This window comes from Oncorhynchus mykiss, chromosome 1, assembly GCF_057628025.1.
Source record: "Oncorhynchus mykiss isolate SJ-2025 chromosome 1, ASM5762802v1, whole genome shotgun sequence".
Classification (NCBI taxonomy): Eukaryota; Metazoa; Chordata; class Actinopteri; order Salmoniformes; family Salmonidae; genus Oncorhynchus; species Oncorhynchus mykiss.
The window spans coordinates 36,379,730-36,393,977 of NC_143022.1; positions in this window are offsets into that span (position 1 = coordinate 36,379,730).

The window sequence follows — 14,248 nt, forward strand, 5'->3', positions numbered from 1 at the left end:
TGTTCATATGAGTTCATCCTGGCCTGTCTGTGTGTGTGTTTTCTTCAATCAGTTTGGTTGTATCAAGTTGACAACTGTTCTGTAATGGCTTGGGACGGTGGTGAATGTGTGAACTAACCAGAGCATACTGGGTCTAGTAAACTCCACTAAACATACAGAGTTTGCACTTACCAATGTGCAGTTGAGCACATATCTTAAAGGGGGCTGGACTTACTGATTAGGCCTTAACCCTCCTGTTGTGTTCGTTTCATGTTAATTCATTTTGTGTTCCCGGTCCAAAATGACTGCCCCAATATAGCTGATTATGAATCCATAATAATATATATATTATTACCTAACATTGTGTTAGATCTTTTTATCAACTTACGTTCTTGTGAACATTACACATTTTGAACTTCTATTTGCTATTTATGGCTTTGAATGACCTGAGCTCATACAACTCATTTTGAGTAAAAAAAAAAAAAAAGAGAATAATGTATGGATTATTTTGACTATAATAAATACACAGATGAAACATATTGTGCTATTTATCACAGACTACTTTGTGTCAAAGGTTAATAAGGACTCTCTCCTCACCAGTGTCATGATCGATATGGGTCCATATGATCAAGAGCCTCACATACGGTATATCATTTGGTCATTGTGCTGCCGCAGAATGAATTGAGAGCAAGGCCTCAAAAAATCTTTAGATACCAGAGCTGCGAGAAAAGTTCTATATGTTATTGAAACAATATTGCGATTTTTTTTTGTGTGAGAATGCCAACAGGTGTGGTTCCCGTGGGGGAAAGATTGTATCGGTGAAAGGTTTCCGTGGGGGTTGCCATGGAAGCCAAGAAGGGGAGTGAGGTGTGTGTGTGTGTGTGTGTGCTCAAACCCACATGCATGTGGCGGTCTGGGAGAGGAAGTGTGTCCATCTGCTGAATGAAAAACCATGAAAAACAGTCCCAGACCCTTATTCCTCCTCAACCAAACTGTACAGTTGGCACTATGCATTGGGGCAGGTAGCGTTCTCTTGGCATCTGCCAAACCTGGATTTGTCCGTCGGACTGCCAGATGGTGAATGTGATTTATCACTCCAGAGAACGCATTTCCACTGCTCCAGAGTCCAATGGCGGTGAGCTTAACACCACTCCAGCCAACACTTGGCATTGCGCATGGTGATCTTAGGCTTGTGTGCGGTTGCTCGGCCATGGAAACCCATTTCATGAAGCTCTCGACGAACAGTTTTGCTGACGTTGCTTCCAGAGGCAGTTTGAACTCAGTAGTGAGTGTTGCAACTGAGGACAGATGATTTTTACGCGCTTCAGCAGTCTGCTGTCCCGTTCTGTGAGCTTGTGTGGCCTACCACTTCGTGGCTGTGCAGTTGTTGCTCCTAGACGTTTCCATTTCACAATATCAGCACTTAAAGTTGACCAGGGCAGCTATATCAGGGCAAAAATTTTACGAACTGACTTGTTGGAATCCTATGACGGTGCCACGTTGAAAGTCACTGAGCTCTTCAGTAAGGTCATTATACTGTCAATGTTTGTCTATGGAGATGGCTGTGTGCTCGATTTTATACAATTGTCAACAACGGAAATAGCCAAATCTAGTCATTTGAAGAGGTGTCCATGTACTTTTGTATATACAGTTGAAGTCTGAAGTTTACAAACACCTTAGCCAAATATATTTCAACTCCGTTTTTCACATTTCCTGACATTTAATCCTAGTAAAAATTCCCTGTCTTAAAAATTCCAAATCATGTCTACAATGGACACAACTTGTATCCCGTCTTGTGGATGATTCTGAAGAACAGGAAACAACTAAATCTAAGATTTTACTTTATTTGTTTGAAACACCATTTAATTCTAACGTATCATATTTGTTGTTTATATACTTATATAGCGGATGTGTGTGTTTTAAAAATTCAGCGACACAAGCCTGTAAATCTAGACCAAATATACACGGTGTTGCATGCTGGGATTGTTGAGAAAACGGGAACATTTATCCTGCAACGAATCCTGAATTGTCTGTATACATATACATAATACTTAATGTTTGCAAAAAAAAAAAAAAAAAAAAAGTTTGTAACGAACTACTTCTTCGTCTGATGATGAGTAGGAAGGATCGGACCAAAATGCAGCGTGGTACGTGTCCATGTTAACTTTATTAAATCAGAACATGAGAAAATACAAAATAACAGTGCAGGAAAGAAATTAAAATCGAAACAGTTCTGTAAGGTGAAAACACAGACACAGAAAACAACTTACCACAAACACCAGGTGGGAACAGGCTACCTAAGTATGGTTCAGAGATAATGATTGACAGCTGCCTCTGATTCGGAACCATACCAGGCCAAACACATAGAACTATAACACACAGAACAAACATAGAATGCCCACCCTAACTCACGCCCTGACCAATCTAAAATAGAGACATAAAAAAGGAACTAAGGTCGGGACGTGACAATGTTGTTGTTATTTGAAAGTGGCTCATTAACGTTATTGTACCTCAGAGGCAAGAAGGATGGCGGAGCAGATGTTGAAAAACATTTATTATAACCCCTGTAACCCCGGGTCTTATGGGGATAAGGAGCATTTACAGAGAGCTATAGCCAAAGAAACAGGTAGCCGGTTAAGCGCTGCTAAAGTGAATGAGTAGTTAGCAGAGCAGGATCCAACACCTGGCATGAACCTGTACGAAAACAATTTCCAAGAAATAGTTTTTTCTACTCATCCCTTGTCACAATTTCAGGCGGATCTATGTGACATGCAGGCCCTTGCAGATAAAAATTATGGAAATCGCTACATGCTAACGGTTATAGATATTTTCTCAAAAATAGCCTTTGTATGGGTCTTAAAAAATAAGAGCGGGGCAGAGGTGACCCGGGGATTTGACTCTTGAAGGAAGGAGGAGCCCCCAAGAAAGTGCAGACTGATAGCGGATTTTTTTATTTTTATAATACTTTTCAGAAACTCATGAAGCACAATATAGTACATTTTGCTACAGGCTCTGATTTGAAAGCTTCAGTTGTTGAACGCTTTAACAGAACTCTGAAGGAGCGGAAGTGGCGATATTTTACAGCTCACAACACACATAGATATATCGATATAGTTCAATATTTAGTAAAGGGGTACAACAACAGCTACCATAAGAGTGTACGGATGAAGCCCTCCGAGGTCTCTTCTGAAAACTCTTTTCAAGTCTTTAAAAATCTGTATGGTTTGTTCCCCCTTCGCCGTAAGAAAAAAATAGATTTTAAATTCATAGTGGGGGACTTGGTACGTATATCCCAAAATATGAGCAAGGTTACAGCGATGATGTTTTCACCGTTACCGAATGTCTTCCCCCGGTCTACAAATTAAAAGATTATGACGGGGAGCTTATAGAGGGATCTTTTTATGAGAAGGAACTACAGAAGGTACAGTGGGGTAAAGACAAAGTCTTTCACGTGGAGGAGATTCTAGATCAAAAGAGAGAAAAGGGTAAAAAATGGGTGCTGGTCCGCTGGAAAAACTGGCCCCAAAAGTTCAACAGTTGAGTATTAGAGCACGATGTGGTGGAGGCATCGGGGGTTAACTTAAACCCTCAAGCATGATAAATACAACATCATTCACGTGTACACAGGACTGCATCATGGAACACAGCGGCTTCTACCTGACTCTCCCCAGTAATGCGTCTGCACAGATATATCGTAATAATCAGAGTTCGAAATATACAACCAATTTTCCAAAGCCTATAGAGTTATCAGAGGCCTGGGCAGTAGGTCTCAGCGAGATTACATACCCCCATAGTTGGTATAATATCAAAGATAAGGACAGTGATTTTTATTGCAAAAGGCTATCGGAACTGGGAAACTTATTAAGCTTAAAAAAGGGTTCTATAGAACCGTCGACAGGATCGTCTCAGAGTTGAATGAACTCCTAACCCTGAACAATATGGAAATACCCTTGATCAACAACCCTATACATAAATGTGTACAAATCTCAGGGGATGCTGGTGGGGGTAAAAAGACCAGTGGTAATTTAGCCTACATGTTGGGGATGGGTCCCAATAAATGGACGTATGTGAAAGATAAATTATTCCCATTCCCTGCGGATATACATGCAGGATTTTACAACATATTTGTGTATATCAACATCATATCATATCAAAGGGTCGGAGACAGCTGTGTGCCCCTCCAGAGAACAGTTCATATAGACGGAAAGGACAGCGATATAGTCACTGTCAACTACGACAAGCCACACTACGTACCTGTCAGCAAGAAATATAGTGAAAACATTCTGGTTGAGCTTAAAACGGATCAGAACGAAAACATCGAATTTACTTATTGTAAAACTCCACTTTAGACCCACCAAAACCTCGCTACATATATAATATTAGTATTATATATTTTTATAATCCTAATACAAATAAATTAAAAGGGTTATGGACCACCAACATCTCGGCACTAACCGTTATGTCTCATACTATGTTGCCAAAGTGGGTAATGGGTTACCCGGCTATTATGGATCCCCGACCATGTACGGTTCGGGGATAGGGGGTTTATTTCGTAATCTCTTTAAGATGGTTTTACCATTTATGAAGAGAGGCCTCAGCATAGCAAAACCACATTTAAAATCAGCAGCTAAAAATATAGTGAGGTTGTAGCTAATGCTATGACCAGAAGGGCATCACCAGATGCCAAGCATCAAGAAGGTATTGAGAAATGGCCGGAGCGGCCAGCCATGTTTATTGTCAATACCCATCCTAAACACATGCCAGGTGAACATTGGCTAGCTGTGACATTAGAAGACGAAGGAGAAAGAAAAATCGCAACTTTACCACCGGTTTTTCACATTTCCCCAAATCTATTAAAGAATTTGACCAAAAATGGATCAAAGATATACTACAGCATCAAACAAGTGTAAGATAACCTTTCCACTACACCACTGTCTATTTTACCTATGCCAAAGAGCCCGGGGAGTTTCTTTTGAAGATGTTATGTCTCTTTATAATGATGATTTAAGAAGTAATGATAACACTGTAGCTTGTTTTGTTGGAAAATATCAAGTGTTCAAATATGTGTCCTTTTAAGAACGTGTAATCAAGGCTGATGCTCACGTCAATGTTTCAAGAATGCCACAAATGTTACATTTCTTATTTTTTCAAATAAAATTTATTGAATTTAATCATAGTCATTCAAAAGTCATTCAAAAGTCCCTCCCTGAGAGATCGGGATTAGGAAAAGGTCCGGAGACGTTCAGGGGTGTAAATGAGTTATCATCATCCCTTTTAAAGGGGGAGGGGTTGTTGGGGCATCTTTAGGGGTGCTGTAGCTCGTTGAAGGTTTTTGTTTTAAAGCTTGAATCTGTTGACGAAGCTTATAGTTGGGTACCCCCGAGAGGGGAATGTTGAGGATTGCCAGGGCCTCTTGCAGCATCCCCCTACTTTGTGCAATTTCCGCCTGAAGACATACCCAAATCTAACAGTCTCTCTCTCACCTTGTTTTTACCAAGGCCAAATACCTTTGCAATAGATTTGTGTATTTTTGGACCTTATCGTAGGGGTTCAATCCTTTTCGGTTCAAAATATCCTTCATGGCCGAATCCAAATAATTTTCCGCTGTTTGTCTGATATATTCAGGACCCTGCATTTTTTTTTTTTTAAGTCTATCCAACTCTTGTTGAGGCACCAAATACATTTTATTGGCCATCACACTCGGTGTTCAACCCCCACGTCTGCCAGCAATAAGGCTGGTGATGAAGGGCACGGCTATACTTAGTAAAGGTAGAAGAAAACCCCCAGACTGTTGTATGCTATGTCTTTTCTTTATAAGACTGGCCCTTTAATTGGCAAAGAGTTTGATCGCTGTCTTTTGTCTCTTTAATTTTTTCAATTGCGTCAGGGTGAGTGGAATGTGTCCTTTGAGAAGATTCAAAGCAATCTCACATAGGGATAATATGAGATCTGAAGAACAGTGACCCAAGATGGCCTTCCGTTCTTTAGCTGTAGCCCCAACTAGGCTTCTCAAGAGGGGTAGGTTTCTTTTTAAACATAGAGACATGGCGGTTACTTTTGAGGAATGTATGCAGCCGGCCACTCCCATGGGAACAGACCGGTTCGTAGCCTCAGGTGTTCTGCAGTATTTGCTTTTAAATCCACGATTAAATAAGAAAATGGCGCTTTGGTAGCGTCCTCGTAGCTCTCCATAAAGTAGGATTTCCTTCCCGGGTACATCTGCTGAGCTAGAGTGTTAATTTGTAATTTGTCTCAAGGGTTTTTGAACAAAACCCTGTAATTGGCATTCAAACTGATGGTGCAGCTATTTTTACCTTGGTGAAACACATTCTGCATCAAGTAAAGCACAGACATGTTTCTATGATGAGAATATTGGGTAAAAGTTTGTGCAAATTTTGGATGTTCGCTACCTGCAAATAGCATATCGTCAATAACCAGCAGATTGTTTTTATGAGGGAGAAGTTCATCATCAGACAGGGATTCAGGTATTCCTTCAACAAACTTGATTTTTATATTCTTCAACAATTCATCATAGGGAGGATGATAACACAAATAACACCACACAATATTATCAGCCTTTTGAGATAACACATGTTCAGAATTCTCTAAAATACTTTTTACAAAACAAGTTTTGCCACTATTGGATGGGCCTGTGATTAAGGCCGAAAATAAATGGTAGTTGCAACCGTGGGTCAAAACCTTCTACAGCAGTCATTATATCTTAAGCTTTAAGACACACACGGGGGCTTGTAGCATAAGTCAGTAGCCAAAGGGCAATGTGGTCCCGTCAGGCAAAAGCAGTCTATTGTCATAGACTACCCTGAATATTTTAGTAAGTGTGGCGTTCCTTAGATGGAAGCCCTTTTTATCCCTAACAATTTTTTTGAAGGAGCTCAAAATCTCCAAGTCACTATTCCGGTCGTTTATGAGCCCCTCGACCAAGCGTGTGATTGATTCCAAGTTTACACGTGGGACATTTTCATAGTTTTGAGTCACGCCTTTTGCTTTCAACACCACGTGATTGTCTTTAGTCCTAAGTGCATAGCTTTTGGGACCACAGGAGGACCCTTCTGTGATATGGTCACCATCTTCGAGTACACGCGTTAAACCACCCAGATAGTTGCTAAGTGGGGGGTTCCAATCACCCTGTTTGCTTACATAGACCACAGAGTCTGTGTCGTGGTAAAGAACCCGCCTCTGAAGCTGCTCCATGAGGGTGTACAGTTCAGGTTGGCCATAGGCCATGGTAAATGCGGCAAGAAACACATTTACATTACCCGGGAGTAGAACCCACTTCTTGTTACGCCTCCATTGCACCAGGGCAATGTCTTGACTCAAGAACGAAAAATGTGAAATTTCGTATTGGTCCAAAAAAACAAATTCCAAAAATTCTTTGGGGTCTTTATTAATGATCGACGTTGTTAGCATATTGCATCTCCGCGAAAGCTTGCCCCAAAGCGAGTTCAAGTACAATTTCGACACATTTGTTTTGGTTTTGTTGGCCTCTATTCTGTCAGGGTCAAGAAGTATGCCTTCTCTTTCATGATTGTCTTGGATGTACTTGTCTTTGCTCTCTTGATCTGTGACCGATGTAGGATAGCATGGAGCCATTTGCTTGCATCTCAAGAAGGTCTTGATGTTCTCGTTAAAAAGAGTGTCTGATTTCCTGGAAACGTTCCACACTTTAAAGATTTTAGCCACACGATACCCCATCTCTAGAGCCTTAGAGAATTCAACTGTGACCCATACACCTGTCAGGGCTCTTTCTTGATCCGAGTGATCACAAGGGTTTTCCTGGTTGTTGTTTTCACTGCAGGTGCGACAAAGGGGAAAGACAAGTTTTCCTTGAGGTACCTTGTAAGGCAACACTGGTACAAACAAAGGAGGGTAGACAGTTGCTTTGATCAGACCAAAATAGTTTTGGGGAAAGTCAAAGTCGCGGTGAATAATTTCAGGATGCCCCATAGGATAGCATGGGGAACTCATTAAATGAGGATAAAGGGATGTAAAATCTACATATCCTATTGTCTCGTCGGGTTGCGCTACATACCGCAATGTCAAAGCATTGGCACTGTAACGATCATCGTCGGGAGAAGGAGAAGAGGACCAAGGTGCAGCGTGGTAAGTATTCATAATACTTTTGAATCAAATACAAATACGTGAACAAAAAACAACAACACGACAAACGAACAGTCCTGCAAGGTGCAATACACACAAAACAGAAAACAACTACTCACAAACCCTAATGGGAAAACAGGCTGCCTAAGTATGGTTCTCAATCAGAGACAACGATTGACAGCTGCCTCTGATTGGGATCCATACCAGGCCAAACACATAGAACTATAACACATAGAACAAAAACATAGAATGCCCACCCCAACTCACGCCCTGACCAAACTATAATAGAGACATGAAAAAGGAACTAAGGTCAGGACGTGACAGTACCCCCCCCCCCCTCCCCCCCAAAAGGTGTGGACTCGGGCCGCAAAACCTAAACCCATAGGGGAGGGTCTGGTTGGGCATCTGTCCGCGGTGGCGGCTCCACTCCCCCTTAGTCTTGGCCCACTTAGGTGGTGCCTTTGGAGCGGCGGACTGGAGACCCTTACAGCAGGCCCCGAATAGACGGGAGACTCTGGCAGCGCCGGACAGGCGGGGGACTTTGGCAGCGCCGGACAGGCAGGGGACTCTGGCAACGCCGGACAGGCGGGGGACTTTGGCAGCGCCGGAGTGAAGGGCGACTCTGGCAGCTCCGGAGTGAAGGGCGACTCGACTCATGGGACTGCCACAGGACCCACCAGGCTGGGGAGCTACAGGAGGCCTGGTGCGTGGAGGAAGCACCGGATGTAGAGGAGCACTGGAGCTCTGGTGCGCAGCCTTGGCATCACTCCTCCAGGCTGGATGACCACTTTAGCCCGGACCCTCCAGAGTGCAGGCACAGGTTGAACCGGGCTGTGGGGGAGCACTGGTGATCTGGTGCATACCACTCGCACCTTTTTCTTAGGCTCAATGCCCACATTCGCCCGGCATGGGCGGAGCGCAGGCATAGGGCGCACTGTACCCTCTCAGCGCCCCGGAGACACAGCACGCAGCACCGGCGCAGGATACCCTGGGCCGAAACGATGTACCGGAGACCAAACACGCTGAGCTGGCACAACACGCCCTGGCTGAATGCCCATTCTCGCATGGCACTTGCGGGGGGCTGGCCTATAGCGCTCCGGGCTATGAGCGTGCACTGGCGGCACTATGCGCTTTACCGCATAACACGGTGCCTGACCAGTACTACGCCTCTCCCGGTAAGCACGGGGAGTTGGCTCAGGTCTATTGCCTGACTCCGCCAATCTCCCCGTGTGCCTCCCCAAATATTTTGGGGGGCTGCCTCTCGTGCCTGTTGCGCTGCCTTGTTTGTGTCGCCAACTCCATTCTCCGGTATCCCTCCTCGCACTGTTCTAGAGAATCCCAGGCGGGCTCCGGCACTCTGCCTGGGTCGACCGACCACCTCTCTATCTCCTCCCAGGTTGTCTCATACTGCAGATAGCGTTGCTCACCAGTTCAGGAGTCCCTTTCACCACGCTGCTTGGTCCTTTGGTGGTGGGTAGTTCTGTAACGATTGTCGTCGGGAGAAGGAGAAGAGGACCAAGGTGCAGCGTGGTAAGTATTCATAATACTTTTTAATCAAATACAAATACTTGAACAAAAAACAACAACACGACAAATGAACAGTTCTGCAAGGTGCAATACACACAAAACAGAAAACAACTACTCACAAACCCTAATGGGAAAACAGGCTGCCTAAGTATGGTTCTCAATCAGAAACAACGATTGACAGCTGCCTCTGATTGGGAACCATACCAGGCCAAACACATAGAACTATAACACATAGAACAAAAACATAGAATGTCCACCCCAACTCACACCCTGACCAAACTAAAATAGAGACATAAAAAAGGAACTAAGGTCAGGACGTGACAGGTACGGCCTCCATACAAGGCCTGTCGTGGTTCCAAGGGTTCTGGTGTGTCAAAGCTGGAAAGGAAGACTTGAACATGAGGACCAGACTTTTTGAGTACAATCCATTCATGCTCCCACATCACATCCTCTTTTAACCCGTAAGTAGCCTGTAAAGAATCCAATTTGTCTTGAAACTCTTGGTACCTTTCCCCAAAACTATTTTGGGGTTGGACACACATGACCTGGGGCACAAAGCAAGATTTACAACCGGGGAAGAAACAACCTTTGTACTCAAACACGGTCTCAACCCCGTCAATCTGTGTGCATCCATCTACACAGTAGGGTCCAATATTATTTTCTCCTTTGTTCAAAGCATGTTGAATAAAAATTTCTTTATCCTGGGCCAAGTACTCCAACCATTGAATGGACCCACTAGATTATGACTTGAATTGGCGTCGGTAGTTGTCAGGCGAGGGGATAGCTATAGATGCTGTATGTAGAAAGTGTGTACGATAGGTTTTCATGCATGCCGATGCAATAGTTGTACAACTCCAGGGGTCAATGCCTGCATCTTTGATTACCTCTTCTCTGAATCTGAGGCATCCTTCATGAAGTATAACCACATCATTGTCACAGTATGATTCCATCTCTTTATGGAAATCAAAGGTGCTATGTCTTACTGTCTCGTTTCATGTCATGAATCTCTCACGCTCTTTGGGAGACATTTGATCACACCCGTACATTTCGGGGCTGGGATAAGATCCAATATAATGTAGATTCTGGGGAAACCAGCCTTTCACAGAGTTTTCAAAACCCAAGGCCTCTGGCATTTGAGCCAATCTCATGGGTAAGAAGCTTAAACTGTCAATGTATCTCTGGTTGAAGGCAGGGTCTACAAAACACAAGATTTTACTACCTTGAGCTATGACACTGGGTGCAATGCCTTGCTGTATCAACGGGTTCAGAAGAAGGTAGGAGTCATAGGCTCTAGAATTGTGCGCTATAAACGTGAAGTTTCTGTACTGGGGTTTTCTAAAGTGTTTTAGAAAGAGCAGTGCACAATAGGGTCCCTCTGCCGAAAACTTTTCACCCTTGAAAGTCATGGTAGATACAAAAATACGCAATTTAACCCCTGATTGCTGATTTGTTTGAAAATCATAGAACATGTATTTCTCTGAATGTTCATCTTCAGCCAAGGGCTGAATACAACACTCGTGTGGCACTTCTTGAACAACTTCAGCGTCTCTGCTTTTCAAAGGCCCTTTCAAAGGCCCTTTTTGGACAATGTATGATTCCACACACATGCGGTTGAGGGCTGTCTATTTTAAGGTTGTAACTGCATTGGCATTTTGGACATTTCTTGTTAATGTCACAACTGCTTACAGATTTACAGGCCTTGGGGTGCCATATTTCAATTTGGTGTTTTTCATAACAGTAGGCCGAACGACATGTGCGGTGGCAATTCGCACAGGGTGTCAGGTTTAAGGGCTGCATTATAATGGCACGAGTGCCCCCCCTTTCTGATGTAGCCGGTATGGCAGGATGTACACACATATGGTGCACCTAAAAACGCTGTGATGTTAGTAACAGCATAGTAATGTTCATTTTGCACATAAAGGTACAGAATCTGAGGATGAGGTTGGGGGTTGTTTTGGAATTTCAAGAGAGCTGCATTAGCTCTACTGTGGTACAAAACCACAATCTTGATGTTCAGAAAGTTTTCAAATTTGACTATGTCTGAGAAAGCCACCGCATCCTGTATACCTAGACCCACGGCCGTTTGGAGCTCTCTAGCCTTGTGTAACGCCGCTAGATCCGTACATCCATGGTTGAGAAAATGTGCTAGACCTATTACAAAGCATAGCTTATTACCAGGAGTGTGAACGTTTGAGGTAGGCCCTTTTATTGCTTATGATTTCGGATTGCATTAGGCTATCTAGCTTCCTTCTTTGACCCCCACCACCCTGGGGTTGACTTATTATTTGCACTACAAGCTCGAGGGTCCTATCGGCTATGACAGTTAAATTTGACTGAACAAGTTGTTCTAGCAAGGCTATAAATTGTTCAAGATCTGCTTCGCCATTTGGTAAAATAAGAGAGCCTGCAGAACACTGTATATCTCCACATACTTGCCCTGTCTAACAGTTCGTTCAGAGTATCCAATATCATCACATAAAACACAGCACAGTCAAGATTCTGATTCACCCATGTGAAGTTGAAAAACTGTCGAATCTCTGTTTTGTTGAATTTATTTCGGTACACAACCCGGACACTTCTATCAATACCATCTCCCTCCTGATTTATTAGACCATTTTCCAATTCCTCAAAAACATCGTATTGCGTTTCAGACTCTTCTGGCCTGGGCGTTAATGGTTGGTTTTGGGGCGTGTCCGTTGTAGAATATCTTAGGCTCTCATTCATCTGGTTAATTAGTGAGATGAGGGCTGTGATAACAGGTTTTCATCAGTCGTCCCTGACTCATTCATATGATTAATAATTTCTATGAGTTCGGCTGGAATCTGTGATAATATGCTTTCATCTATCGGTATTATGTCTGTTACCCCCGCCTCATTCATATGGTTAATTATAGCTTGTAGTTTGGGCGGTCTCTGTAGTAAGAGGCTTTCAACTGTCTCAATTATATCTGTTCTTCCTCCATTTGGATAATTAATGATGTGTGTTCTTGTGGTATTGTGGAAGGATACATGTTACATATATGTTTTTAGCGCCTGTATTTGCGTTTTTAATCGGATTGCTGTTTAACAAATGTGGCATTGTTCTATGCCAGAAGGATAGATCCTGACGGTATTGTCGCTCGAGTAAAGCCCCCATTCGTTTGTGGAGCAAAACCTTTTGGGATTTTAGAGCCCTGGAAAAGGCGGTGAAAAGCCTAGCTTGTTCAATTTCAGGTTTGGGTGTTTCCACCAAAGAATTGGCTGAATCAAGAAGGTTGGCCGCATCCCATAACTGCCTCTGAAATGACATTTAAAATGGTGAAATCCTCTGGTTTCGTTGTTTCATTGTGAATATTCGGTGAGCCGGAATCCTCCACGTGCTCTAGATGTGTGAGGTCTTCTGTGCTGTTATACGCCGGGGAGGAGTCTGAAAGAAAATAATACATACAAAATAGGTTTTTAAACATAAAATATGTTTGACATTTTTTATCTAACACATTTCAGGTATAATACTATATGGTAACAATACATCATTAAATTACCTCAGCTTTTTTGACGAGGGCTGTTCTGACGAATCGCGGAAACTGGGGGCTCTTGACTTTTTTCACCTTGTATTCCAGATTCTGCCGGGCCTGTCTCGTTGGAGCCTGAATAAACATTATTTGTCCTTGTTTTAACATATTCAAGCCTAAATGTATAAATAATAAAATATGTATAACTAATAATATATATATAATGGCTTCATACCGTGTCCATGGAGCGCCGTTTCGTGAAGCAGTAAGTTCCCTGCCCAGTACCCCTTTTCGGGAGGGGATGATTCTGAGCAATGTACTTGCGCCGAGTTGTGCGTTGCTTGTTTGGGTCTGGAATATGGAGCGAGTGGGTGGAGGTTCCCGAGGGAGTTGACAGGGAAGTTTAAATCCTCTGTTCTCAATGTGTTTGAAAAAATTTCCGTACAGAACGGGAGAATAGGATCTGTGTCATCTGCTCCTCCGAAGTCGTTTACGTTCCATAAGGAGGCCGTTATCCTTCTTGGCGGTATGTCAGCTGTAAACACAAAAATAGCTTTTAAAGTAGGGTGCACACTTTTTAGTTTTTAATGTATAAATATGATTGTGTATGTGATTATTGGACTTACGTCTACAATAATGTGATGGGGACTGGCTGCAAGCATTTTGCTCCTCTGAACCCCCTTCTAATGAAGGCTGTTCCAGATCATTTATCCCTCTGAGCAACTGCGTAAAGGATGGATACCCTACAAACGTTAGATAATAATAACACATATATATATATATATATATATATATATATATATATATATATATATATATATATATATATATGTACATTTTAACTTATAAGAATACATGCATTTGACATATTACCTAAAAAAATCATTGCCCCCCGTTTAAAAAACCATATCACGCCGGTTTAATATTACAATAATATCAATAATATTCAAAGAATACCTAACGCCTCCAAATCTAATATATTATTCTCACTAACTCACCTTCAGAAAGCTCAATTAGGACGGATTCACAGATTATCTTTTAGCTGTTCTGGGCTGATAACTCTTCTATGCTGTTGGACTGGTGTCTGGAGTTGCGCTTTTGCCAATCTTACAATCTGTTGTCACTCGCTCTGCG